Genomic DNA, 26,558 nt, shown 5'->3' with positions numbered 1-26,558 from the left:
CTGCTCGTCTCTCGCCTCGTTCCAGCTACGTGGGCGGGTCCTTCAGTTGATTTCACTTCATCGTGTGTCGACTTGGCCCGACTTTGCTCGACTGCCGCTCGCTGCCGCTCGGCAGTGGGGCCGATATGACAGGCGAAGTACGACAATCGGCTGCGAGAAATAAGGTAATCAAGAGTACCTTTCCTTTTCAATACGAAAAGCAAAATTTTCATTTACAAATTTCGGAAATCTCACTGCTTCGCTATGGTGTTATCTACGATATTTGAGAAATTATCTGTGGATTCGTACGGTTGTGTTATTGCCAAAGTCGTTCTGGCACTTAACTTTCGCTCTTTTTGCAAACAACCTCTTTAAATTTTGGATCATATGTTCGTTAACGTAATTTAAATTGCTGAGGGAGGCACCATAGCACAACAACACTGTAACACAAAAGGGGGAGGGTGGGGGTGAAAGTGGAAAGGTCCAATAGCACGCAGAGTTCCCGCCTATCACCCATCAAATCACTAACCACGCCCACCTCTGCTTAACTTCATTAATCGAAAGGGAGCCGGCCGTTGACGACAACTGAGTGAAACGTTCAGACTTGTAGCTCGATGTGCAGGTAATTTTGGAATCTGCCTGGCAGAGTCTCGCAGAAGACTGCATTTCCTGTTAGCGAAGAAAATGGAATGGCCTGTGGAGGGATCGAACCCATGACCGTGTTACTAGCACGACGCTATAGCCCACTGAGCTAACGGGCCACGCAACACTGTCGCATCAGCAGTCCAAAACCGCAAAACCATCTCCTCTTCCTTCAAAGCGGCCCCGCCATTCACGTGAGCATGTATCTCTTTTTCTTGACTTTCTCTCAACTTATACTTGGAACCCAGAGCAGCAACACCACGAAGACGAAAAACGGCCGTGACAGGTTTTCTCATCCCAGCCCAGAAAATTCACATTCCGGTACCGGGAATCGAAGCCGGGCCTCCTGGGTGAAAGCCAGGTATCCTAGCCACTAGACCATACCGGACATACCTCAAGTATCCACTACGTGTGTATGCGTCGAGAAATACTTCTCCTCCACGCAACTTCACGGCCGAATCTGGCGCCAACGCTGAACTCTGTCCGCCGCCACGATCCCGCTTACTCACTCCCAAAGCGCCCAAGTCATACTACACAAACATCGCTTTCAGTCTCGAGTGCAACTAGTAAAACTGTAATTAGTAATAACTGGAAACAAACACTCTCACGTTGACGCAAAGAAGCCTAGGTGGTAATAAACGGCAAATACGGCCTTACCTCGCAAAAGCTATGCTGTGCGTTTCACCGTCGTGGAGAGAAAATGAGATGGCTGAGGTGAGGATCGAACGTACGCCCTTAAGAAGAGGCCACGCGCTGCCCACTGCGCCAGGGAGGCACACAGGAATACTCGCCACCGCCAGCCTCACTAAGTAGTTCTAATTTCAGAATTCTTTTCCCACCATGCCGAACACGAAACGGTGGACTTCTCAGCGGAAGTCAATCCTGCGTCTAGTTACGGTGCCTCGCCCTGGAAGCAGCGTGGCAAAGCGTTCGGATGTGCTGGCGGGCAGGGCGCCTGCAGCAGATTCGCTTCGGCCTCTGGTGGCAGCAGGGGCGGCAACGGATCACGACACAGGAAGCCTGCAGCGCAGTGCGGTGGTGGTGTAACGGTCAGCATGGTTGCTTCCCAAGCAGTTGATCCGGGTTCGATTCCCGGCCCCCGCAGGAGCATTGTCATTTTTGCGTAGCGCAATAGTGTGTGTTCAACACCATGCGATCCTCGAAATTGCCAAGTGTCGCGCACCAAGTAATATCTGCTCGTCTCTCGCCTCGTTCCAGCTACGTGGGCGGGTCCTTCAGTTGATTTCACTTCATCGTGTGTCGACTTGGCCCGACTGCCGCTCGACTGCCGCTCGCTGCCGCTCGGCAGTGGGGCCGATATGACAGGCGAAGTACGACAATCGGCTGCGAGAAATAAGGTAATCAAGAGTACCTTTCCTTTTCAATACGAAAAGCTAAATTTTCATTTACAAATTTCGGAAATCTCACTGCTTCGCTATGGTGTTATCTACGATATTTGAGAAATTATCTGTGGATTCGTACGGTTGTGTTATTGCCAAAGTCGTTCTGGCACTTAACTTTCGCTCTTTTTGCAAACAACCTCTTTAAATTTTGGATCATATGTTCGTTAACGTAATTTAAATTGCTGAGGGAGGCACCATAGCACAACAACACTGTAACACAAAAGGGGGAGGGTGGGGGTGAAAGTGGAAAGGTCCAATAGCACGCAGAGTTCCCGCCTATCACCCATCAAATCACTAACCACGCCCACCTCTGCTTAACTTCATTAATCGAAAGGGAGCCGGCCGTTGACGACAACTGAGTGAAACGTTCAGACTTGTAGCTCGATGTGCAGGTAATTTTGGAATCTGCCTGGCAGAGTCTCGCAGAAGACTGCATTTCCTGTTAGCGAAGAAAATGGAATGGCCTGTGGAGGGATCGAACCCATGACCGTGTTACTAGCACGACGCTATAGCCCACTGAGCTAACGGGCCACGCAACACTGTCGCATCAGCAGTCCAAAACCGCAAAACCATCTCCTCTTCCTTCAAAGCGGCCCCGCCATTCACGTGAGCATGTATCTCTTTTTCTTGACTTTCTCTCAACTTATACTTGGAACCCAGAGCAGCAACACCACGAAGACGAAAAACGGCCGTGACAGGTTTTCTCATCCCAGCCCAGAAAATTCACATTCCGGTACCGGGAATCGAAGCCGGGCCTCCTGGGTGAAAGCCAGGTATCCTAGCCACTAGACCATACCGGACATACCTCAAGTATCCACTACGTGTGTATGCGTCGAGAAATACTTCTCCTCCACGCAACTTCACGGCCGAATCTGGCGCCAACGCTGAACTCTGTCCGCCGCCACGATCCCGCTTACTCACTCCCAAAGCGCCCAAGTCATACTACACAAACATCGCTTTCAGTCTCGAGTGCAACTAGTAAAACTGTAATTAGTAATAACTGGAAACAAACACTCTCACGTTGACGCAAAGAAGCCTAGGTGGTAATAAACGGCAAATACGGCCTTACCTCGCAAAAGCTATGCTGTGCGTTTCACCGTCGTGGAGAGAAAATGAGATGGCTGAGGTGAGGATCGAACGTACGCCCTTAAGAAGAGGCCACGCGCTGCCCACTGCGCCAGGGAGGCACACAGGAATACTCGCCACCGCCAGCCTCACTAAGTAGTTCTAATTTCAGAATTCTTTTCCCACCATGCCGAACACGAAACGGTGGACTTCTCAGCGGAAGTCAATCCTGCGTCTAGTTACGGTGCCTCGCCCTGGAAGCAGCGTGGCAAAGCGTTCGGATGTGCTGGCGGGCAGGGCGCCTGCAGCAGATTCGCTTCGGCCTCTGGTGGCAGCAGGGGCGGCAACGGATCACGACACAGGAAGCCTGCAGCGCAGTGCGGTGGTGGTGTAACGGTCAGCATGGTTGCTTCCCAAGCAGTTGATCCGGGTTCGATTCCCGGCCACCGCAGGAGCATTGTCATTTTTGCGTAGCGCAATAGTGTGTGTTCAACACCATGCGATCCTCGAAATTGCCAAGTGTCGCGCACCAAGTAATATCTGCTCGTCTCTCGCCTCGTTCCAGCTACGTGGGCGGGTCCTTCAGTTGATTTCACTTCATCGTGTGTCGACTTGGCCCGACTTTGCTCGACTGCCGCTCGCTGCCGCTCGGCAGTGGGGCCGATATGACAGGCGAAGTACGACAATCGGCTGCGAGAAATAAGGTAATCAAGAGTACCTTTCCTTTTCAATACGAAAAGCAAAATTTTCATTTACAAATTTCGGAAATCTCACTGCTTCGCTATGGTGTTATCTACGATATTTGAGAAATTATCTGTGGATTCGTACGGTTGTGTTATTGCCAAAGTCGTTCTGGCACTTAACTTTCGCTCTTTTTGCAAACAACCTCTTTAAATTTTGGATCATATGTTCGTTAACGTAATTTAAATTGCTGAGGGAGGCACCATAGCACAACAACACTGTAACACAAAAGGGGGAGGGTGGGGGTGAAAGTGGAAAGGTCCAATAGCACGCAGAGTTCCCGCCTATCACCCATCAAATCACTAACCACGCCCACCTCTGCTTAACTTCATTAATCGAAAGGGAGCCGGCCGTTGACGACAACTGAGTGAAACGTTCAGACTTGTAGCTCGATGTGCAGGTAATTTTGGAATCTGCCTGGCAGAGTCTCGCAGAAGACTGCATTTCCTGTTAGCGAAGAAAATGGAATGGCCTGTGGAGGGATCGAACCCATGACCGTGTTACTAGCACGACGCTATAGCCCACTGAGCTAACGGGCCACGCAACACTGTCGCATCAGCAGTCCAAAACCGCAAAACCGTCTCCTCTTCCTTCAAAGCGGCCCCGCCATTCACGTGAGCATGTATCTCTTTTTCTTGACTTTCTCTCAACTTATACTTGGAACCCAGAGCAGCAACACCACGAAGACGAAAAACGGCCGTGACAGGTTTTCTCATCCCAGCCCAGAAAATTCACATTCCGGTACCGGGAATCGAAGCCGGGCCTCCTGGGTGAAAGCCAGGTATCCTAGCCACTAGACCATACCGGACATACCTCAAGTATCCACTACGTGTGTATGCGTCGAGAAATACTTCTCCTCCACGCAACTTCACGGCCGAATCTGGCGCCAACGCTGAACTCTGTCCGCCGCCACGATCCCGCTTACTCACTCCCAAAGCGCCCAAGTCATACTACACAAACATCGCTTTCAGTCTCGAGTGCAACTAGTAAAACTGTAATTAGTAATAACTGGAAACAAACACTCTCACGTTGACGCAAAGAAGCCTAGGTGGTAATAAACGGCAAATACGGCCTTACCTCGCAAAAGCTATGCTGTGCGTTTCACCGTCGTGGAGAGAAAATGAGATGGCTGAGGTGAGGATCGAACGTACGCCCTTAAGAAGAGGCCACGCGCTGCCCACTGCGCCAGGGAGGCACACAGGAATACTCGCCACCGCCAGCCTCACTAAGTAGTTCTAATTTCAGAATTCTTTTCCCACCATGCCGAACACGAAACGGTGGACTTCTCAGCGGAAGTCAATCCTGCGTCTAGTTACGGTGCCTCGCCCTGGAAGCAGCGTGGCAAAGCGTTCGGATGTGCTGGCGGGCAGGGCGCCTGCAGCAGATTCGCTTCGGCCTCTGGTGGCAGCAGGGGCGGCAACGGATCACGACACAGGAAGCCTGCAGCGCAGTGCGGTGGTGGTGTAACGGTCAGCATGGTTGCTTCCCAAGCAGTTGATCCGGGTTCGATTCCCGGCCCCCGCAGGAGCATTGTCATTTTTGCGTAGCGCAATAGTGTGTGTTCAACACCATGCGATCCTCGAAATTGCCAAGTGTCGCGCACCAAGTAATATCTGCTCGTCTCTCGCCTCGTTCCAGCTACGTGGGCGGGTCCTTCAGTTGATTTCACTTCATCGTGTGTCGACTTGGCCCGACTGCCGCTCGACTGCCGCTCGCTGCCGCTCGGCAGTGGGGCCGATATGACAGGCGAAGTACGACAATCGGCTGCGAGAAATAAGGTAATCAAGAGTACCTTTCCTTTTCAATACGAAAAGCTAAATTTTCATTTACAAATTTCGGAAATCTCACTGCTTCGCTATGGTGTTATCTACGATATTTGAGAAATTATCTGTGGATTCGTACGGTTGTGTTATTGCCAAAGTCGTTCTGGCACTTAACTTTCGCTCTTTTTGCAAACAACCTCTTTAAATTTTGGATCATATGTTCGTTAACGTAATTTAAATTGCTGAGGGAGGCACCATAGCACAACAACACTGTAACACAAAAGGGGGAGGGTGGGGGTGAAAGTGGAAAGGTCCAATAGCACGCAGAGTTCCCGCCTATCACCCATCAAATCACTAACCACGCCCACCTCTGCTTAACTTCATTAATCGAAAGGGAGCCGGCCGTTGACGACAACTGAGTGAAACGTTCAGACTTGTAGCTCGATGTGCAGGTAATTTTGGAATCTGCCTGGCAGAGTCTCGCAGAAGACTGCATTTCCTGTTAGCGAAGAAAATGGAATGGCCTGTGGAGGGATCGAACCCATGACCGTGTTACTAGCACGACGCTATAGCCCACTGAGCTAACGGGCCACGCAACACTGTCGCATCAGCAGTCCAAAACCGCAAAACCATCTCCTCTTCCTTCAAAGCGGCCCCGCCATTCACGTGAGCATGTATCTCTTTTTCTTGACTTTCTCTCAACTTATACTTGGAACCCAGAGCAGCAACACCACGAAGACGAAAAACGGCCGTGACAGGTTTTCTCATCCCAGCCCAGAAAATTCACATTCCGGTACCGGGAATCGAAGCCGGGCCTCCTGGGTGAAAGCCAGGTATCCTAGCCACTAGACCATACCGGACATACCTCAAGTATCCACTACGTGTGTATGCGTCGAGAAATACTTCTCCTCCACGCAACTTCACGGCCGAATCTGGCGCCAACGCTGAACTCTGTCCGCCGCCACGATCCCGCTTACTCACTCCCAAAGCGCCCAAGTCATACTACACAAACATCGCTTTCAGTCTCGAGTGCAACTAGTAAAACTGTAATTAGTAATAACTGGAAACAAACACTCTCACGTTGACGCAAAGAAGCCTAGGTGGTAATAAACGGCAAATACGGCCTTACCTCGCAAAAGCTATGCTGTGCGTTTCACCGTCGTGGAGAGAAAATGAGATGGCTGAGGTGAGGATCGAACGTACGCCCTTAAGAAGAGGCCACGCGCTGCCCACTGCGCCAGGGAGGCACACAGGAATACTCGCCACCGCCAGCCTCACTAAGTAGTTCTAATTTCAGAATTCTTTTCCCACCATGCCGAACACGAAACGGTGGACTTCTCAGCGGAAGTCAATCCTGCGTCTAGTTACGGTGCCTCGCCCTGGAAGCAGCGTGGCAAAGCGTTCGGATGTGCTGGCGGGCAGGGCGCCTGCAGCAGATTCGCTTCGGCCTCTGGTGGCAGCAGGGGCGGCAACGGATCACGACACAGGAAGCCTGCAGCGCAGTGCGGTGGTGGTGTAACGGTCAGCATGGTTGCTTCCCAAGCAGTTGATCCGGGTTCGATTCCCGGCCCCCGCAGGAGCATTGTCATTTTTGCGTAGCGCAATAGTGTGTGTTCAACACCATGCGATCCTCGAAATTGCCAAGTGTCGCGCACCAAGTAATATCTGCTCGTCTCTCGCCTCGTTCCAGCTACGTGGGCGGGTCCTTCAGTTGATTTCACTTCATCGTGTGTCGACTTGGCCCGACTTTGCTCGACTGCCGCTCGCTGCCGCTCGGCAGTGGGGCCGATATGACAGGCGAAGTACGACAATCGGCTGCGAGAAATAAGGTAATCAAGAGTACCTTTCCTTTTCAATACGAAAAGCAAAATTTTCATTTACAAATTTCGGAAATCTCACTGCTTCGCTATGGTGTTATCTACGATATTTGAGAAATTATCTGTGGATTCGTACGGTTGTGTTATTGCCAAAGTCGTTCTGGCACTTAACTTTCGCTCTTTTTGCAAACAACCTCTTTAAATTTTGGATCATATGTTCGTTAACGTAATTTAAATTGCTGAGGGAGGCACCATAGCACAACAACACTGTAACACAAAAGGGGGAGGGTGGGGGTGAAAGTGGAAAGGTCCAATAGCACGCAGAGTTCCCGCCTATCACCCATCAAATCACTAACCACGCCCACCTCTGCTTAACTTCATTAATCGAAAGGGAGCCGGCCGTTGACGACAACTGAGTGAAACGTTCAGACTTGTAGCTCGATGTGCAGGTAATTTTGGAATCTGCCTGGCAGAGTCTCGCAGAAGACTGCATTTCCTGTTAGCGAAGAAAATGGAATGGCCTGTGGAGGGATCGAACCCATGACCGTGTTACTAGCACGACGCTATAGCCCACTGAGCTAACGGGCCACGCAACACTGTCGCATCAGCAGTCCAAAACCGCAAAACCATCTCCTCTTCCTTCAAAGCGGCCCCGCCATTCACGTGAGCATGTATCTCTTTTTCTTGACTTTCTCTCAACTTATACTTGGAACCCAGAGCAGCAACACCACGAAGACGAAAAACGGCCGTGACAGGTTTTCTCATCCCAGCCCAGAAAATTCACATTCCGGTACCGGGAATCGAAGCCGGGCCTCCTGGGTGAAAGCCAGGTATCCTAGCCACTAGACCATACCGGACATACCTCAAGTATCCACTACGTGTGTATGCGTCGAGAAATACTTCTCCTCCACGCAACTTCACGGCCGAATCTGGCGCCAACGCTGAACTCTGTCCGCCGCCACGATCCCGCTTACTCACTCCCAAAGCGTCCAAGTCATACTACACAAACATCGCTTTCAGTCTCGAGTGCAACTAGTAAAACTGTAATTAGTAATAACTGGAAACAAACACTCTCACGTTGACGCAAAGAAGCCTAGGTGGTAATAAACGGCAAATACGGCCTTACCTCGCAAAAGCTATGCTGTGCGTTTCACCGTCGTGGAGAGAAAATGAGATGGCTGAGGTGAGGATCGAACGTACGCCCTTAAGAAGAGGCCACGCGCTGCCCACTGCGCCAGGGAGGCACACAGGAATACTCGCCACCGCCAGCCTCACTAAGTAGTTCTAATTTCAGAATTCTTTTCCCACCATGCCGAACACGAAACGGTGGACTTCTCAGCGGAAGTCAATCCTGCGTCTAGTTACGGTGCCTCGCCCTGGAAGCAGCGTGGCAAAGCGTTCGGATGTGCTGGCGGGCAGGGCGCCTGCAGCAGATTCGCTTCGGCCTCTGGTGGCAGCAGGGGCGGCAACGGATCACGACACAGGAAGCCTGCAGCGCAGTGCGGTGGTGGTGTAACGGTCAGCATGGTTGCTTCCCAAGCAGTTGATCCGGGTTCGATTCCCGGCCCCCGCAGGAGCATTGTCATTTTTGCGTAGCGCAATAGTGTGTGTTCAACACCATGCGATCCTCGAAATTGCCAAATGTCGCGCACCAAGTAATATCTGCTCGTCTCTCGCCTCGTTCCAGCTACGTGGGCGGGTCCTTCAGTTGATTTCACTTCATCGTGTGTCGACTTGGCCCGACTTTGCTCGACTGCCGCTCGCTGCCGCTCGGCAGTGGGGCCGATATGACAGGCGAAGTACGACAATCGGCTGCGAGAAATAAGGTAATCAAGAGTACCTTTCCTTTTCAATACGAAAAGCAAAATTTTCATTTACAAATTTCGGAAATCTCACTGCTTCGCTATGGTGTTATCTACGATATTTGAGAAATTATCTGTGGATTCGTACGGTTGTGTTATTGCCAAAGTCGTTCTGGCACTTAACTTTCGCTCTTTTTGCAAACAACCTCTTTAAATTTTGGATCATATGTTCGTTAACGTAATTTAAATTGCTGAGGGAGGCACCATAGCACAACAACACTGTAACACAAAAGGGGGAGGGTGGGGGTGAAAGTGGAAAGGTCCAATAGCACGCAGAGTTCCCGCCTATCACCCATCAAATCACTAACCACGCCCACCTCTGCTTAACTTCATTAATCGAAAGGGAGCCGGCCGTTGACGACAACTGAGTGAAACGTTCAGACTTGTAGCTCGATGTGCAGGTAATTTTGGAATCTGCCTGGCAGAGTCTCGCAGAAGACTGCATTTCCTGTTAGCGAAGAAAATGGAATGGCCTGTGGAGGGATCGAACCCATGACCGTGTTACTAGCACGACGCTATAGCCCACTGAGCTAACGGGCCACGCAACACTGTCGCATCAGCAGTCCAAAACCGCAAAACCATCTCCTCTTCCTTCAAAGCGGCCCCGCCATTCACGTGAGCATGTATCTCTTTTTCTTGACTTTCTCTCAACTTATACTTGGAACCCAGAGCAGCAACACCACGAAGACGAAAAACGGCCGTGACAGGTTTTCTCATCCCAGCCCAGAAAATTCACATTCCGGTACCGGGAATCGAAGCCGGGCCTCCTGGGTGAAAGCCAGGTATCCTAGCCACTAGACCATACCGGACATACCTCAAGTATCCACTACGTGTGTATGCGTCGAGAAATACTTCTCCTCCACGCAACTTCACGGCCGAATCTGGCGCCAACGCTGAACTCTGTCCGCCGCCACGATCCCGCTTACTCACTCCCAAAGCGCCCAAGTCATACTACACAAACATCGCTTTCAGTCTCGAGTGCAACTAGTAAAACTGTAATTAGTAATAACTGGAAACAAACACTCTCACGTTGACGCAAAGAAGCCTAGGTGGTAATAAACGGCAAATACGGCCTTACCTCGCAAAAGCTATGCTGTGCGTTTCACCGTCGTGGAGAGAAAATGAGATGGCTGAGGTGAGGATCGAACGTACGCCCTTAAGAAGAGGCCACGCGCTGCCCACTGCGCCAGGGAGGCACACAGGAATACTCGCCACCGCCAGCCTCACTAAGTAGTTCTAATTTCAGAATTCTTTTCCCACCATGCCGAACACGAAACGGTGGACTTCTCAGCGGAAGTCAATCCTGCGTCTAGTTACGGTGCCTCGCCCTGGAAGCAGCGTGGCAAAGCGTTCGGATGTGCTGGCGGGCAGGGCGCCTGCAGCAGATTCGCTTCGGCCTCTGGTGGCAGCAGGGGCGGCAACGGATCACGACACAGGAAGCCTGCAGCGCAGTGCGGTGGTGGTGTAACGGTCAGCATGGTTGCTTCCCAAGCAGTTGATCCGGGTTCGATTCCCGGCCACCGCAGGAGCATTGTCATTTTTGCGTAGCGCAATAGTGTGTGTTCAACACCATGCGATCCTCGAAATTGCCAAGTGTCGCGCACCAAGTAATATCTGCTCGTCTCTCGCCTCGTTCCAGCTACGTGGGCGGGTCCTTCAGTTGATTTCACTTCATCGTGTGTCGACTTGGCCCGACTTTGCTCGACTGCCGCTCGCTGCCGCTCGGCAGTGGGGCCGATATGACAGGCGAAGTACGACAATCGGCTGCGAGAAATAAGGTAATCAAGAGTACCTTTCCTTTTCAATACGAAAAGCAAAATTTTCATTTACAAATTTCGGAAATCTCACTGCTTCGCTATGGTGTTATCTACGATATTTGAGAAATTATCTGTGGATTCGTACGGTTGTGTTATTGCCAAAGTCGTTCTGGCACTTAACTTTCGCTCTTTTTGCAAACAACCTCTTTAAATTTTGGATCATATGTTCGTTAACGTAATTTAAATTGCTGAGGGAGGCACCATAGCACAACAACACTGTAACACAAAAGGGGGAGGGTGGGGGTGAAAGTGGAAAGGTCCAATAGCACGCAGAGTTCCCGCCTATCACCCATCAAATCACTAACCACGCCCACCTCTGCTTAACTTCATTAATCGAAAGGGAGCCGGCCGTTGACGACAACTGAGTGAAACGTTCAGACTTGTAGCTCGATGTGCAGGTAATTTTGGAATCTGCCTGGCAGAGTCTCGCAGAAGACTGCATTTCCTGTTAGCGAAGAAAATGGAATGGCCTGTGGAGGGATCGAACCCATGACCGTGTTACTAGCACGACGCTATAGCCCACTGAGCTAACGGGCCACGCAACACTGTCGCATCAGCAGTCCAAAACCGCAAAACCATCTCCTCTTCCTTCAAAGCGGCCCCGCCATTCACGTGAGCATGTATCTCTTTTTCTTGACTTTCTCTCAACTTATACTTGGAACCCAGAGCAGCAACACCACGAAGACGAAAAACGGCCGTGACAGGTTTTCTCATCCCAGCCCAGAAAATTCACATTCCGGTACCGGGAATCGAAGCCGGGCCTCCTGGGTGAAAGCCAGGTATCCTAGCCACTAGACCATACCGGACATACCTCAAGTATCCACTACGTGTGTATGCGTCGAGAAATACTTCTCCTCCACGCAACTTCACGGCCGAATCTGGCGCCAACGCTGAACTCTGTCCGCCGCCACGATCCCGCTTACTCACTCCCAAAGCGCCCAAGTCATACTACACAAACATCGCTTTCAGTCTCGAGTGCAACTAGTAAAACTGTAATTAGTAATAACTGGAAACAAACACTCTCACGTTGACGCAAAGAAGCCTAGGTGGTAATAAACGGCAAATACGGCCTTACCTCGCAAAAGCTATGCTGTGCGTTTCACCGTCGTGGAGAGAAAATGAGATGGCTGAGGTGAGGATCGAACGTACGCCCTTAAGAAGAGGCCACGCGCTGCCCACTGCGCCAGGGAGGCACACAGGAATACTCGCCACCGCCAGCCTCACTAAGTAGTTCTAATTTCAGAATTCTTTTCCCACCATGCCGAACACGAAACGGTGGACTTCTCAGCGGAAGTCAATCCTGCGTCTAGTTACGGTGCCTCGCCCTGGAAGCAGCGTGGCAAAGCGTTCGGATGTGCTGGCGGGCAGGGCGCCTGCAGCAGATTCGCTTCGGCCTCTGGTGGCAGCAGGGGCGGCAACGGATCACGACACAGGAAGCCTGCAGCGCAGTGCGGTGGTGGTGTAACGGTCAGCATGGTTGCTTCCCAAGCAGTTGATCCGGGTCCGATTCCCGGCCACCGCAGGAGCATTGTCATTTTTGCGTAGCGCAATAGTGTGTGTTCAACACCATGCGATCCTCGAAATTGCCAAGTGTCGCGCACCAAGTAATATCTGCTCGTCTCTCGCCTCGTTCCAGCTACGTGGGCGGGTCCTTCAGTTGATTTCACTTCATCGTGTGTCGACTTGGCCCGACTGCCGCTCGACTGCCGCTCGCTGCCGCTCGGCAGTGGGGCCGATATGACAGGCGAAGTACGACAATCGGCTGCGAGAAATAAGGTAATCAAGAGTACCTTTCCTTTTCAATACGAAAAGCTAAATTTTCATTTACAAATTTCGGAAATCTCACTGCTTCGCTATGGTGTTATCTACGATATTTGAGAAATTATCTGTGGATTCGTACGGTTGTGTTATTGCCAAAGTCGTTCTGGCACTTAACTTTCGCTCTTTTTGCAAACAACCTCTTTAAATTTTGGATCATATGTTCGTTAACGTAATTTAAATTGCTGAGGGAGGCACCATAGCACAACAACACTGTAACACAAAAGGGGGAGGGTGGGGGTGAAAGTGGAAAGGTCCAATAGCACGCAGAGTTCCCGCCTATCACCCATCAAATCACTAACCACGCCCACCTCTGCTTAACTTCATTAATCGAAAGGGAGCCGGCCGTTGACGACAACTGAGTGAAACGTTCAGACTTGTAGCTCGATGTGCAGGTAATTTTGGAATCTGCCTGGCAGAGTCTCGCAGAAGACTGCATTTCCTGTTAGCGAAGAAAATGGAATGGCCTGTGGAGGGATCGAACCCATGACCGTGTTACTAGCACGACGCTATAGCCCACTGAGCTAACGGGCCACGCAACACTGTCGCATCAGCAGTCCAAAACCGCAAAACCATCTCCTCTTCCTTCAAAGCGGCCCCGCCATTCACGTGAGCATGTATCTCTTTTTCTTGACTTTCTCTCAACTTATACTTGGAACCCAGAGCAGCAACACCACGAAGACGAAAAACGGCCGTGACAGGTTTTCTCATCCCAGCCCAGAAAATTCACATTCCGGTACCGGGAATCGAAGCCGGGCCTCCTGGGTGAAAGCCAGGTATCCTAGCCACTAGACCATACCGGACATACCTCAAGTATCCACTACGTGTGTATGCGTCGAGAAATACTTCTCCTCCACGCAACTTCACGGCCGAATCTGGCGCCAACGCTGAACTCTGTCCGCCGCCACGATCCCGCTTACTCACTCCCAAAGCGTCCAAGTCATACTACACAAACATCGCTTTCAGTCTCGAGTGCAACTAGTAAAACTGTAATTAGTAATAACTGGAAACAAACACTCTCACGTTGACGCAAAGAAGCCTAGGTGGTAATAAACGGCAAATACGGCCTTACCTCGCAAAAGCTATGCTGTGCGTTTCACCGTCGTGGAGAGAAAATGAGATGGCTGAGGTGAGGATCGAACGTACGCCCTTAAGAAGAGGCCACGCGCTGCCCACTGCGCCAGGGAGGCACACAGGAATACTCGCCACCGCCAGCCTCACTAAGTAGTTCTAATTTCAGAATTCTTTTCCCACCATGCCGAACACGAAACGGTGGACTTCTCAGCGGAAGTCAATCCTGCGTCTAGTTACGATGCCTCGCCCTGGAAGCAGCGTGGCAAAGCGTTCGGATGTGCTGGCGGGCAGGGCGCCTGCAGCAGATTCGCTTCGGCCTCTGGTGGCAGCAGGGGCGGCAACGGATCACGACACAGGAAGCCTGCAGCGCAGTGCGGTGGTGGTGTAACGGTCAGCATGGTTGCTTCCCAAGCAGTTGATCCGGGTTCGATTCCCGGCCCCCGCAGGAGCATTGTCATTTTTGCGTAGCGCAATAGTGTGTGTTCAACACCATGCGATCCTCGAAATTGCCAAGTGTCGCGCACCAAGTAATATCTGCTCGTCTCTCGCCTCGTTCCAGCTACGTGGGCGGGTCCTTCAGTTGATTTCACTTCATCGTGTGTCGACTTGGCCCGACTTTGCTCGACTGCCGCTCGCTGCCGCTCGGCAGTGGGGCCGATATGACAGGCGAAGTACGACAATCGGCTGCGAGAAATAAGGTAATCAAGAGTACCTTTCCTTTTCAATACGAAAAGCAAAATTTTCATTTACAAATTTCGGAAATCTCACTGCTTCGCTATGGTGTTATCTACGATATTTGAGAAATTATCTGTGGATTCGTACGGTTGTGTTATTGCCAAAGTCGTTCTGGCACTTAACTTTCGCTCTTTTTGCAAACAACCTCTTTAAATTTTGGATCATATGTTCGTTAACGTAATTTAAATTGCTGAGGGAGGCACCATAGCACAACAACACTGTAACACAAAAGGGGGAGGGTGGGGGTGAAAGTGGAAAGGTCCAATAGCACGCAGAGTTCCCGCCTATCACCCATCAAATCACTAACCACGCCCACCTCTGCTTAACTTCATTAATCGAAAGGGAGCCGGCCGTTGACGACAACTGAGTGAAACGTTCAGACTTGTAGCTCGATGTGCAGGTAATTTTGGAATCTGCCTGGCAGAGTCTCGCAGAAGACTGCATTTCCTGTTAGCGAAGAAAATGGAATGGCCTGTGGAGGGATCGAACCCATGACCGTGTTACTAGCACGACGCTATAGCCCACTGAGCTAACGGGCCACGCAACACTGTCGCATCAGCAGTCCAAAACCGCAAAACCATCTCCTCTTCCTTCAAAGCGGCCCCGCCATTCACGTGAGCATGTATCTCTTTTTCTTGACTTTCTCTCAACTTATACTTGGAACCCAGAGCAGCAACACCACGAAGACGAAAAACGGCCGTGACAGGTTTTCTCATCCCAGCCCAGAAAATTCACATTCCGGTACCGGGAATCGAAGCCGGGCCTCCTGGGTGAAAGCCAGGTATCCTAGCCACTAGACCATACCGGACATACCTCAAGTATCCACTACGTGTGTATGCGTCGAGAAATACTTCTCCTCCACGCAACTTCACGGCCGAATCTGGCGCCAACGCTGAACTCTGTCCGCCGCCACGATCCCGCTTACTCACTCCCAAAGCGCCCAAGTCATACTACACAAACATCGCTTTCAGTCTCGAGTGCAACTAGTAAAACTGTAATTAGTAATAACTGGAAACAAACACTCTCACGTTGACGCAAAGAAGCCTAGGTGGTAATAAACGGCAAATACGGCCTTACCTCGCAAAAGCTATGCTGTGCGTTTCACCGTCGTGGAGAGAAAATGAGATAGCTGAGGTGAGGATCGAACGTACGCCCTTAAGAAGAGGCCACGCGCTGCCCACTGCGCCAGGGAGGCACACAGGAATACTCGCCACCGCCAGCCTCACTAAGTAGTTCTAATTTCAGAATTCTTTTCCCACCATGCCGAACACGAAACGGTGGACTTCTCAGCGGAAGTCAATCCTGCGTCTAGTTACGGTGCCTCGCCCTGGAAGCAGCGTGGCAAAGCGTTCGGATGTGCTGGCGGGCAGGGCGCCTGCAGCAGATTCGCTTCGGCCTCTGGTGGCAGCAGGGGCGGCAACGGATCACGACACAGGAAGCCTGCAGCGCAGTGCGGTGGTGGTGTAACGGTCAGCATGGTTGCTTCCCAAGCAGTTGATCCGGGTTCGATTCCCGGCCCCCGCAGGAGCATTGTCATTTTTGCGTAGCGCAATAGTGTGTGTTCAACACCATGCGATCCTCGAAATTGCCAAGTGTCGCGCACCAAGTAATATCTGCTCGTCTCTCGCCTCGTTCCAGCTACGTGGGCGGGTCCTTCAGTTGATTTCACTTCATCGTGTGTCGACTTGGCCCGACCTTGCTCGACTGCCGCTCGCTGCCGCTCGGCAGTGGGGCCGATATGACAGGCGAAGTACGACAATCGGCTGCGAGAAATAAGGTAATCAAGAGTACCTTTCCTTTTCAATACGAAAAGCAAAATTTTCATTTACAAATTTCGGAAATCTCACTGCTTCGCTATGGTGTTATCTACGATATTTGAGAAATTATCTGTGGATTCGTACGGTTGTGTTATTGCCAAAGTCGTTCTGGCACTTAACTTTCGCTCTTTTTGCAAACAACCTCTTTAAATTTTGGATCATATGTTCGTTAACGTAATTTAAATTGCTGAGGGAGGCACCATAGCACAACAACACTGTAACACAAAAGGGGGAGGGTGGGGGTGAAAGTGGAAAGGTCCAATAGCACGCAGAGTTCCCGCCTATCACCCATCAAATCACTAACCACGCCCACCTCTGCTTAACTTCATTAATCGAAAGGGAGCCGGCCGTTGACGACAACTGAGTGAAACGTTCAGACTTGTAGCTCGATGTGCAGGTAATTTTGGAATCTGCCTGGCAGAGTCTCGCAGAAGACTGCATTTCCTGTTAGCGAAGAAAATGGAATGGCCTGTGGAGGGATCGAACCCATGACCGTGTTACTAGCACGACGCTATAGCCCACTGAGCTAACGGGCCACGCAACACTGTCGCATCAGCAGTCCAAAACCGCAAAACCATCTCCTCTTCCTTCAAAGCGGCCCCGCCATTCACGTGAGCATGTATCTCTTTTTCTTGACTTTCTCTCAACTTATACTTGGAACCCAGAGCAGCAACACCACGAAGACGAAAAACGGCCGTGACAGGTTTTCTCATCCCAGCCCAGAAAATTCACATTCCGGTACCGGGAATCGAAGCCGGGCCTCCTGGGTGAAAGCCAGGTATCCTAGCCACTAGACCATACCGGACATACCTCAAGTATCCACTACGTGTGTATGCGTCGAGAAATACTTCTCCTCCACGCAACTTCACGGCCGAATCTGGCGCCAACGCTGAACTCTGTCCGCCGCCACGATCCCGCTTACTCACTCCCAAAGCGCCCAAGTCATACTACACAAACATCGCTTTCAGTCTCGAGTGCAACTAGTAAAACTGTAATTAGTAATAACTGGAAACAAACACTCTCACGTTGACGCAAAGAAGCCTAGGTGGTAATAAACGGCAAATACGGCCTTACCTCGCAAAAGCTATGCTGTGCGTTTCACCGTCGTGGAGAGAAAATGAGATGGCTGAGGTGAGGATCGAACGTACGCCCTTAAGAAGAGGCCACGCGCTGCCCACTGCGCCAGGGAGGCACACAGGAATACTCGCCACCGCCAGCCTCACTAAGTAGTTCTAATTTCAGAATTCTTTTCCCACCATGCCGAACACGAAACGGTGGACTTCTCAGCGGAAGTCAATCCTGCGTCTAGTTACGGTGCCTCGCCCTGGAAGCAGCGTGGCAAAGCGTTCGGATGTGCTGGCGGGCAGGGCGCCTGCAGCAGATTCGCTTCGGCCTCTGGTGGCAGCAGGGGCGGCAACGGATCACGACACAGGAAGCCTGCAGCGCAGTGCGGTGGTGGTGTAACGGTCAGCATGGTTGCTTCCCAAGCAGTTGATCCGGGTTCGATTCCCGGCCACCGCAGGAGCATTGTCATTTTTGCGTAGCGCAATAGTGTGTGTTCAACACCATGCGATCCTCGAAATTGCCAAGTGTCGCGCACCAAGTAATATCTGCTCGTCTCTCGCCTCGTTCCAGCTACGTGGGCGGGTCCTTCAGTTGATTTCACTTCATCGTGTGTCGACTTGGCCCGACTTTGCTCGACTGCCGCTCGCTGCCGCTCGGCAGTGGGGCCGATATGACAGGCGAAGTACGACAATCGGCTGCGAGAAATAAGGTAATCAAGAGTACCTTTCCTTTTCAATACGAAAAGCAAAATTTTCATTTACAAATTTCGGAAATCTCACTGCTTCGCTATGGTGTTATCTACGATATTTGAGAAATTATCTGTGGATTCGTACGGTTATGTTATTGCCAAAGTCGTTCTGGCACTTAACTTTCGCTCTTTTTGCAAACAACCTCTTTAAATTTTGGATCATATGTTCGTTAACGTAATTTAAATTGCTGAGGGAGGCACCATAGCACAACAACACTGTAACACAAAAGGGGGAGGGTGGGGGTGAAAGTGGAAAGGTCCAATAGCACGCAGAGTTCCCGCCTATCACCCATCAAATCACTAACCACGCCCACCTCTGCTTAACTTCATTAATCGAAAGGGAGCCGGCCGTTGACGACAACTGAGTGAAACGTTCAGACTTGTAGCTCGATGTGCAGGTAATTTTGGAATCTGCCTGGCAGAGTCTCGCAGAAGACTGCATTTCCTGTTAGCGAAGAAAATGGAATGGCCTGTGGAGGGATCGAACCCATGACCGTGTTACTAGCACGACGCTATAGCCCACTGAGCTAACGGGCCACGCAACACTGTCGCATCAGCAGTCCAAAACCGCAAAACCATCTCCTCTTCCTTCAAAGCGGCCCCGCCATTCACGTGAGCATGTATCTCTTTTTCTTGACTTTCTCTCAACTTATACTTGGAACCCAGAGCAGCAACACCACGAAGACGAAAAACGGCCGTGACAGGTTTTCTCATCCCAGCCCAGAAAATTCACATTCCGGTACCGGGAATCGAAGCCGGGCCTCCTGGGTGAAAGCCAGGTATCCTAGCCACTAGACCATACCGGACATACCTCAAGTATCCACTACGTGTGTATGCGTCGAGAAATACTTCTCCTCCACGCAACTTCACGGCCGAATCTGGCGCCAACGCTGAACTCTGTCCGCCGCCACGATCCCGCTTACTCACTCCCAAAGCGCCCAAGTCATACTACACAAACATCGCTTTCAGTCTCGAGTGCAACTAGTAAAACTGTAATTAGTAATAACTGGAAACAAACACTCTCACGTTGACGCAAAGAAGCCTAGGTGGTAATAAACGGCAAATACGGCCTTACCTCGCAAAAGCTATGCTGTGCGTTTCACCGTCGTGGAGAGAAAATGAGATGGCTGAGGTGAGGATCGAACGTACGCCCTTAAGAAGAGGCCACGCGCTGCCCACTGCGCCAGGGAGGCACACAGGAATACTCGCCACCGCCAGCCTCACTAAGTAGTTCTAATTTCAGAATTCTTTTCCCACCATGCCGAACACGAAACGGTGGACTTCTCAGCGGAAGTCAATCCTGCGTCTAGTTACGGTGCCTCGCCCTGGAAGCAGCGTGGCAAAGCGTTCGGATGTGCTGGCGGGCAGGGCGCCTGCAGCAGATTCGCTTCGGCCTCTGGTGGCAGCAGGGGCGGCAACGGATCACGACACAGGAAGCCTGCAGCGCAGTGCGGTGGTGGTGTAACGGTCAGCATGGTTGCTTCCCAAGCAGTTGATCCGGGTTCGATTCCCGGCCCCCGCAGGAGCATTGTCATTTTTGCGTAGCGCAATAGTGTGTGTTCAACACCATGCGATCCTCGAAATTGCCAAGTGTCGCGCACCAAGTAATATCTGCTCGTCTCTCGCCTCGTTCCAGCTACGTGGGCGGGTCCTTCAGTTGATTTCACTTCATCGTGTGTCGACTTGGCCCGACTTTGCTCGACTGCCGCTCGCTGCCGCTCGGCAGTGGGGCCGATATGACAGGCGAAGTACGACAATCGGCTGCGAGAAATAAGGTAATCAAGAGTACCTTTCCTTTTCAATACGAAAAGCAAAATTTTCATTTACAAATTTCGGAAATCTCACTGCTTCGCTATGGTGTTATCTACGATATTTGAGAAATTATCTGTGGATTCGTACGGTTGTGTTATTGCCAAAGTCGTTCTGGCACTTAACTTTCGCTCTTTTTGCAAACAACCTCTTTAAATTTTGGATCATATGTTCGTTAACGTAATTTAAATTGCTGAGGGAGGCACCATAGCACAACAACACTGTAACACAAAAGGGGGAGGGTGGGGGTGAAAGTGGAAAGGTCCAATAGCACGCAGAGTTCCCGCCTATCACCCATCAAATCACTAACCACGCCCACCTCTGCTTAACTTCATTAATCGAAAGGGAGCCGGCCGTTGACGACAACTGAGTGAAACGTTCAGACTTGTAGCTCGATGTGCAGGTAATTTTGGAATCTGCCTGGCAGAGTCTCGCAGAAGACTGCATTTCCTGTTAGCGAAGAAAATGGAATGGCCTGTGGAGGGATCGAACCCATGACCGTGTTACTAGCACGACGCTATAGCCCACTGAGCTAACGGGCCACGCAACACTGTCGCATCAGCAGTCCAAAACCGCAAAACCATCTCCTCTTCCTTCAAAGCGGCCCCGCCATTCACGTGAGCATGTATCTCTTTTTCTTGACTTTCTCTCAACTTATACTTGGAACCCAGAGCAGCAACACCACGAAGACGAAAAACGGCCGTGACAGGTTTTCTCATCCCAGCCCAGAAAATTCACATTCCGGTACCGGGAATCGAAGCCGGGCCTCCTGGGTGAAAGCCAGGTATCCTAGCCACTAGACCATACCGGACATACCTCAAGTATCCACTACGTGTGTATGCGTCGAGAAATACTTCTCCTCCACGCAACTTCACGGCCGAATCTGGCGCCAACGCTGAACTCTGTCCGCCGCCACGATCCCGCTTACTCACTCCCAAAGCGCCCAAGTCATACTACACAAACATCGCTTTCAGTCTCGAGTGCAACTAGTAAAACTGTAATTAGTAATAACTGGAAACAAACACTCTCACGTTGACGCAAAGAAGCCTAGGTGGTAATAAACGGCAAATACGGCCTTACCTCGCAAAAGCTATGCTGTGCGTTTCACCGTCGTGGAGAGAAAATGAGATGGCTGAGGTGAGGATCGAACGTACGCCCTTAAGAAGAGGCCACGCGCTGCCCACTGCGCCAGGGAGGCACACAGGAATACTCGCCACCGCCAGCCTCACTAAGTAGTTCTAATTTCAGAATTCTTTTCCCACCATGCCGAACACGAAACGGTGGACTTCTCAGCGGAAGTCAATCCTGCGTCTAGTTACGGTGCCTCGCCCTGGAAGCAGCGTGGCAAAGCGTTCGGATGTGCTGGCGGGCAGGGCGCCTGCAGCAGATTCGCTTCGGCCTCTGGTGGCAGCAGGGGCGGCAACGGATCACGACACAGGAAGCCTGCAGCGCAGTGCGGTGGTGGTGTAACGGTCAGCATGGTTGCTTCCCAAGCAGTTGATCCGGGTCCGATTCCCGGCCACCGCAGGAGCATTGTCATTTTTGCGTAGCGCAATAGTGTGTGTTCAACACCATGCGATCCTCGAAATTGCCAAGTGTCGTGCACCAAGTAATATCTGCTCGTCTCTCGCCTCGTTCCAGCTACGTGGGCGGGTCCTTCAGTTGATTTCACTTCATCGTGTGTCGACTTGGCCCGACTTTGCTCGACTGCCGCTCGCTGCCGCTCGGCAGTGGGGCCGATATGACAGGCGAAGTACGACAATCGGCTGCGAGAAATAAGGTAATCAAGAGTACCTTTCCTTTTCAATACGAAAAGCAAAATTTTCATTTACAAATTTCGGAAATCTCACTGCTTCGCTATGGTGTTATCTACGATATTTGAGAAATTATCTGTGGATTCGTACGGTTGTGTTATTGCCAAAGTCGTTCTGGCACTTAACTTTCGCTCTTTTTGCAAACAACCTCTTTAAATTTTGGATCATATGTTCGTTAACGTAATTAAAATTGCTGAGGGAGGCACCATAGCACAACAACACTGTAACACAAAAGGGGGAGGGTGGGGGTGAAAGTGGAAAGGTCCAATAGCACGCAGAGTTCCCGCCTATCACCCATCAAATCACTAACCACGCCCACCTCTGCTTAACTTCATTAATCGAAAGGGAGCCGGCCGTTGACGACAACTGAGTGAAACGTTCAGACTTGTAGCTCGATGTGCAGGTAATTTTGGAATCTGCCTGGCAGAGTCTCGCAGAAGACTGCATTTCCTGTTAGCGAAGAAAATGGAATGGCCTGTGGAGGGATCGAACCCATGACCGTGTTACTAGCACGACGCTATAGCCCACTGAGCTAACGGGCCACGCAACACTGTCGCATCAGCAGTCCAAAACCGCAAAACCATCTCCTCTTCCTTCAAAGCGGCCCCGCCATTCACGTGAGCATGTATCTCTTTTTCTTGACTTTCTCTCAACTTATACTTGGAACCCAGAGCAGCAACACCACGAAGACGAAAAACGGCCGTGACAGGTTTTCTCATCCCAGCCCAGAAAATTCACATTCCGGTACCGGGAATCGAAGCCGGGCCTCCTGGGTGAAAGCCAGGTATCCTAGCCACTAGACCATACCGGACATACCTCAAGTATCCACTACGTGTGTATGCGTCGAGAAATACTTCTCCTCCACGCAACTTCACGGCCGAATCTGGCGCCAACGCTGAACTCTGTCCGCCGCCACGATCCCGCTTACTCACTCCCAAAGCGCCCAAGTCATACTACACAAACATCGCTTTCAGTCTCGAGTGCAACTAGTAAAACTGTAATTAGTAATAACTGGAAACAAACACTCTCACGTTGACGCAAAGAAGCCTAGGTGGTAATAAACGGCAAATACGGCCTTACCTCGCAAAAGCTATGCTGTGCGTTTCACCGTCGTGGAGAGAAAATGAGATGGCTGAGGTGAGGATCGAACGTACGCCCTTAAGAAGAGGCCACGCGCTGCCCACTGCGCCAGGGAGGCACACAGGAATACTCGCCACCGCCAGCCTCACTAAGTAGTTCTAATTTCAGAATTCTTTTCCCACCATGCCGAACACGAAACGGTGGACTTCTCAGCGGAAGTCAATCCTGCGTCTAGTTACGGTGCCTCGCCCTGGAAGCAGCGTGGCAAAGCGTTCGGATGTGCTGGCGGGCAGGGCGCCTGCAGCAGATTCGCTTCGGCCTCTGGTGGCAGCAGGGGCGGCAACGGATCACGACACAGGAAGCCTGCAGCGCAGTGCGGTGGTGGTGTAACGGTCAGCATGGTTGCTTCCCAAGCAGTTGATCCGGGTTCGATTCCCGGCCCCCGCAGGAGCATTGTCATTTTTGCGTAGCGCAATAGTGTGTGTTCAACACCATGCGATCCTCGAAATTGCCAAGTGTCGCGCACCAAGTAATATCTGCTCGTCTCTCGCCTCGTTCCAGCTACGTGGGCGGGTCCTTCAGTTGATTTCACTTCATCGTGTGTCGACTTGGCCCGACTGCCGCTCGACTGCCGCTCGGCAGTGGGGCCGATATGACAGGCGAAGTACGACAATCGGCTGCGAGAAATAAGGTAATCAAGAGTACCTTTCCTTTTCAATACGAAAAGCAAAATTTTCATTTACAAATTTCGGAAATCTCACTGCTTCGCTATGGTGTTATCTACGATATTTGAGAAATTATCTGTGGATTCGTACGGTTGTGTTATTGCCAAAGTCGTTCTGGCACTTAACTTTCGCTCTTTTTGCAAACAACCTCTTTAAATTTTGGATCATATGTTCGTTAACGTAATTTAAATTGCTGAGGGAGGCACCATAGCACAACAACACTGTAACACAAAAGGGGGAGGGTGGGGGTGAAAGTGGAAAGGTCCAATAGCACGCAGAGTTCCCGCCTATCACCCATCAAATCACTAACCACGCCCACCTCTGCTTAACTTCATTAATCGAAAGGGAGCCGGCCGTTGACGACAACTGAGTGAAACGTTCAGACTTGTAGCTCGATGTGCAGGTAATTTTGGAATCTGCCTGGCAGAGTCTCGCAGAAGACTGCATTTCCTGTTAGCGAAGAAAATGGAATGGCCTGTGGAGGGATCGAACCCATGACCGTGTTACTAGCACGACGCTATAGCCCACTGAGCTAACGGGCCACGCAACACTGTCGCATCAGCAGTCCAAAACCGCAAAACCATCTCCTCTTCCTTCAAAGCGGCCCCGCCATTCACGTGAGCATGTATCTCTTTTTCTTGACTTTCTCTCAACTTATACTTGGAACCCAGAGCAGCAACACCACGAAGACGAAAAACGGCCGTGACAGGTTTTCTCATCCCAGCCCAGAAAATTCACATTCCGGTACCGGGAATCGAAGCCGGGCCTCCTGGGTGAAAGCCAGGTATCCTAGCCACTAGACCATACCGGACATACCTCAAGTATCCACTACGTGTGTATGCGTCGAGAAATACTTCTCCTCCACGCAACTTCACGGCCGAATCTGGCGCCAACGCTGAACTCTGTCCGCCGCCACGATCCCGCTTACTCACTCCCAAAGCGCCCAAGTCATACTACACAAACATCGCTTTCAGTCTCGAGTGCAACTAGTAAAACTGTAATTAGTAATAACTGGAAACAAACACTCTCACGTTGACGCAAAGAAGCCTAGGTGGTAATAAACGGCAAATACGGCCTTACCTCGCAAAAGCTATGCTGTGCGTTTCACCGTCGTGGAGAGAAAATGAGATGGCTGAGGTGAGGATCGAACGTACGCCCTTAAGAAGAGGCCACGCGCTGCCCACTGCGCCAGGGAGGCACACAGGAATACTCGCCACCGCCAGCCTCACTAAGTAGTTCTAATTTCAGAATTCTTTTCCCACCATGCCGAACACGAAACGGTGGACTTCTCAGCGGAAGTCAATCCTGCGTCTAGTTACGGTGCCTCGCCCTGGAAGCAGCGTGGCAAAGCGTTCGGATGTGCTGGCGGGCAGGGCGCCTGCAGCAGATTCGCTTCGGCCTCTGGTGGCAGCAGGGGCGGCAACGGATCACGACACAGGAAGCCTGCAGCGCAGTGCGGTGGTGGTGTAACGGTCAGCATGGTTGCTTCCCAAGCAGTTGATCCGGGTTCGATTCCCGGCCCCCGCAGGAGCATTGTCATTTTTGCGTAGCGCAATAGTGTGTGTTCAACACCATGCGATCCTCGAAATTGCCAAGTGTCGCGCACCAAGTAATATCTGCTCGTCTCTCGCCTCGTTCCAGCTACGTGGGCGGGTCCTTCAGTTGATTTCACTTCATCGTGTGTCGACTTGGCCCGACTTTGCTCGACTGCCGCTCGCTGCCGCTCGGCAGTGGGGCCGATATGACAGGCGAAGTACGACAATCGGCTGCGAGAAATAAGGTAATCAAGAGTACCTTTCCTTTTCAATACGAAAAGCAAAATTTTCATTTACAAATTTCGGAAATCTCACTGCTTCGCTATGGTGTTATCTACGATATTTGAGAAATTATCTGTGGATTCGTACGGTTGTGTTATTGCCAAAGTCGTTCTGGCACTTAACTTTCGCTCTTTTTGCAAACAACCTCTTTAAATTTTGGATCATATGTTCGTTAACGTAATTTAAATTGCTGAGGGAGGCACCATAGCACAACAACACTGTAACACAAAAGGGGGAGGGTGGGGGTGAAAGTGGAAAGGTCCAATAGCACGCAGAGTTCCCGCCTATCACCCATCAAATCACTAACCACGCCCACCTCTGCTTAACTTCATTAATCGAAAGGGAGCCGGCCGTTGACGACAACTGAGTGAAACGTTCAGACTTGTAGCTCGATGTGCAGGTAATTTTGGAATCTGCCTGGCAGAGTCTCGCAGAAGACTGCATTTCCTGTTAGCGAAGAAAATGGAATGGCCTGTGGAGGGATCGAACCCATGACCGTGTTACTAGCACGACGCTATAGCCCACTGAGCTAACGGGCCACGCAACACTGTCGCATCAGCAGTCCAAAACCGCAAAACCATCTCCTCTTCCTTCAAAGCGGCCCCGCCATTCACGTGAGCATGTATCTCTTTTTCTTGACTTTCTCTCAACTTATACTTGGAACCCAGAGCAGCAACACCACGAAGACGAAAAACGGCCGTGACAGGTTTTCTCATCCCAGCCCAGAAAATTCACATTCCGGTACCGGGAATCGAAGCCGGGCCTCCTGGGTGAAAGCCAGGTATCCTAGCCACTAGACCATACCGGACATACCTCAAGTATCCACTACGTGTGTATGCGTCGAGAAATACTTCTCCTCCACGCAACTTCACGGCCGAATCTGGCGCCAACGCTGAACTCTGTCCGCCGCCACGATCCCGCTTACTCACTCCCAAAGCGCCCAAGTCATACTACACAAACATCGCTT

The 26,558-nt window shown here is 51.1% G+C and overlaps 29 non-coding genes across 29 annotated transcripts; 14 read left to right on the top strand and 15 right to left on the bottom strand.

The window, feature by feature from the left end:
- Positions 1-937: 937 nt before the first annotated feature.
- On the bottom strand, positions 938-1,009 carry Trnae-uuc (transfer RNA glutamic acid (anticodon UUC)). Its single transcript has one exon. It is a non-coding gene; the product is annotated as a tRNA-Glu (tRNA).
- A 644-nt stretch (positions 1,010-1,653) lies between these two features.
- Positions 1,654-1,725, top strand: Trnag-ccc (transfer RNA glycine (anticodon CCC)). Its single transcript has one exon. It is a non-coding gene; the product is annotated as a tRNA-Gly (tRNA).
- Positions 1,726-2,752: 1,027 nt separating this feature from the next.
- On the bottom strand, positions 2,753-2,824 carry Trnae-uuc (transfer RNA glutamic acid (anticodon UUC)). The gene has a single exon. It is a non-coding gene; the product is annotated as a tRNA-Glu (tRNA).
- A 644-nt stretch (positions 2,825-3,468) lies between these two features.
- Positions 3,469-3,540, top strand: Trnag-ccc (transfer RNA glycine (anticodon CCC)). The gene has a single exon. It is a non-coding gene; the product is annotated as a tRNA-Gly (tRNA).
- Positions 3,541-4,566: 1,026 nt separating this feature from the next.
- Trnae-uuc (transfer RNA glutamic acid (anticodon UUC)) lies at positions 4,567-4,638 on the bottom strand. Its single transcript has one exon. It is a non-coding gene; the product is annotated as a tRNA-Glu (tRNA).
- A 644-nt stretch (positions 4,639-5,282) lies between these two features.
- Trnag-ccc (transfer RNA glycine (anticodon CCC)) lies at positions 5,283-5,354 on the top strand. The gene has a single exon. It is a non-coding gene; the product is annotated as a tRNA-Gly (tRNA).
- Positions 5,355-6,381: 1,027 nt separating this feature from the next.
- Positions 6,382-6,453, bottom strand: Trnae-uuc (transfer RNA glutamic acid (anticodon UUC)). The gene has a single exon. It is a non-coding gene; the product is annotated as a tRNA-Glu (tRNA).
- A 644-nt stretch (positions 6,454-7,097) lies between these two features.
- Positions 7,098-7,169, top strand: Trnag-ccc (transfer RNA glycine (anticodon CCC)). The gene has a single exon. It is a non-coding gene; the product is annotated as a tRNA-Gly (tRNA).
- A 1,026-nt stretch (positions 7,170-8,195) lies between these two features.
- Trnae-uuc (transfer RNA glutamic acid (anticodon UUC)) lies at positions 8,196-8,267 on the bottom strand. The gene has a single exon. It is a non-coding gene; the product is annotated as a tRNA-Glu (tRNA).
- A 644-nt stretch (positions 8,268-8,911) lies between these two features.
- On the top strand, positions 8,912-8,983 carry Trnag-ccc (transfer RNA glycine (anticodon CCC)). The gene has a single exon. It is a non-coding gene; the product is annotated as a tRNA-Gly (tRNA).
- Positions 8,984-10,009: 1,026 nt separating this feature from the next.
- On the bottom strand, positions 10,010-10,081 carry Trnae-uuc (transfer RNA glutamic acid (anticodon UUC)). Its single transcript has one exon. It is a non-coding gene; the product is annotated as a tRNA-Glu (tRNA).
- Positions 10,082-10,725: 644 nt separating this feature from the next.
- Positions 10,726-10,797, top strand: Trnag-ccc (transfer RNA glycine (anticodon CCC)). Its single transcript has one exon. It is a non-coding gene; the product is annotated as a tRNA-Gly (tRNA).
- Positions 10,798-11,823: 1,026 nt separating this feature from the next.
- Trnae-uuc (transfer RNA glutamic acid (anticodon UUC)) lies at positions 11,824-11,895 on the bottom strand. The gene has a single exon. It is a non-coding gene; the product is annotated as a tRNA-Glu (tRNA).
- Positions 11,896-12,539: 644 nt separating this feature from the next.
- Positions 12,540-12,611, top strand: Trnag-ccc (transfer RNA glycine (anticodon CCC)). The gene has a single exon. It is a non-coding gene; the product is annotated as a tRNA-Gly (tRNA).
- Positions 12,612-13,638: 1,027 nt separating this feature from the next.
- On the bottom strand, positions 13,639-13,710 carry Trnae-uuc (transfer RNA glutamic acid (anticodon UUC)). Its single transcript has one exon. It is a non-coding gene; the product is annotated as a tRNA-Glu (tRNA).
- Positions 13,711-14,354: 644 nt separating this feature from the next.
- Positions 14,355-14,426, top strand: Trnag-ccc (transfer RNA glycine (anticodon CCC)). Its single transcript has one exon. It is a non-coding gene; the product is annotated as a tRNA-Gly (tRNA).
- A 1,026-nt stretch (positions 14,427-15,452) lies between these two features.
- Positions 15,453-15,524, bottom strand: Trnae-uuc (transfer RNA glutamic acid (anticodon UUC)). Its single transcript has one exon. It is a non-coding gene; the product is annotated as a tRNA-Glu (tRNA).
- A 644-nt stretch (positions 15,525-16,168) lies between these two features.
- On the top strand, positions 16,169-16,240 carry Trnag-ccc (transfer RNA glycine (anticodon CCC)). The gene has a single exon. It is a non-coding gene; the product is annotated as a tRNA-Gly (tRNA).
- Positions 16,241-17,266: 1,026 nt separating this feature from the next.
- On the bottom strand, positions 17,267-17,338 carry Trnae-uuc (transfer RNA glutamic acid (anticodon UUC)). The gene has a single exon. It is a non-coding gene; the product is annotated as a tRNA-Glu (tRNA).
- Positions 17,339-17,982: 644 nt separating this feature from the next.
- Positions 17,983-18,054, top strand: Trnag-ccc (transfer RNA glycine (anticodon CCC)). Its single transcript has one exon. It is a non-coding gene; the product is annotated as a tRNA-Gly (tRNA).
- A 1,026-nt stretch (positions 18,055-19,080) lies between these two features.
- Trnae-uuc (transfer RNA glutamic acid (anticodon UUC)) lies at positions 19,081-19,152 on the bottom strand. The gene has a single exon. It is a non-coding gene; the product is annotated as a tRNA-Glu (tRNA).
- Positions 19,153-19,796: 644 nt separating this feature from the next.
- Trnag-ccc (transfer RNA glycine (anticodon CCC)) lies at positions 19,797-19,868 on the top strand. Its single transcript has one exon. It is a non-coding gene; the product is annotated as a tRNA-Gly (tRNA).
- A 1,026-nt stretch (positions 19,869-20,894) lies between these two features.
- Positions 20,895-20,966, bottom strand: Trnae-uuc (transfer RNA glutamic acid (anticodon UUC)). Its single transcript has one exon. It is a non-coding gene; the product is annotated as a tRNA-Glu (tRNA).
- Positions 20,967-21,610: 644 nt separating this feature from the next.
- On the top strand, positions 21,611-21,682 carry Trnag-ccc (transfer RNA glycine (anticodon CCC)). The gene has a single exon. It is a non-coding gene; the product is annotated as a tRNA-Gly (tRNA).
- A 1,026-nt stretch (positions 21,683-22,708) lies between these two features.
- On the bottom strand, positions 22,709-22,780 carry Trnae-uuc (transfer RNA glutamic acid (anticodon UUC)). The gene has a single exon. It is a non-coding gene; the product is annotated as a tRNA-Glu (tRNA).
- A 644-nt stretch (positions 22,781-23,424) lies between these two features.
- Positions 23,425-23,496, top strand: Trnag-ccc (transfer RNA glycine (anticodon CCC)). The gene has a single exon. It is a non-coding gene; the product is annotated as a tRNA-Gly (tRNA).
- Positions 23,497-24,513: 1,017 nt separating this feature from the next.
- On the bottom strand, positions 24,514-24,585 carry Trnae-uuc (transfer RNA glutamic acid (anticodon UUC)). The gene has a single exon. It is a non-coding gene; the product is annotated as a tRNA-Glu (tRNA).
- A 644-nt stretch (positions 24,586-25,229) lies between these two features.
- Positions 25,230-25,301, top strand: Trnag-ccc (transfer RNA glycine (anticodon CCC)). Its single transcript has one exon. It is a non-coding gene; the product is annotated as a tRNA-Gly (tRNA).
- A 1,026-nt stretch (positions 25,302-26,327) lies between these two features.
- On the bottom strand, positions 26,328-26,399 carry Trnae-uuc (transfer RNA glutamic acid (anticodon UUC)). The gene has a single exon. It is a non-coding gene; the product is annotated as a tRNA-Glu (tRNA).
- Between the last annotated feature and the right edge of the window lie 159 nt (positions 26,400-26,558).

The sequence above is a fragment of the Schistocerca nitens genome, chromosome 9, assembly GCF_023898315.1.
Source record: "Schistocerca nitens isolate TAMUIC-IGC-003100 chromosome 9, iqSchNite1.1, whole genome shotgun sequence".
In the NCBI taxonomy this organism is placed as follows: Eukaryota; Metazoa; Arthropoda; class Insecta; order Orthoptera; family Acrididae; genus Schistocerca; species Schistocerca nitens.
Note: the sequence above shows the minus strand (reverse complement) of the source record. Positions and strands in the feature narration are given on the sequence as shown.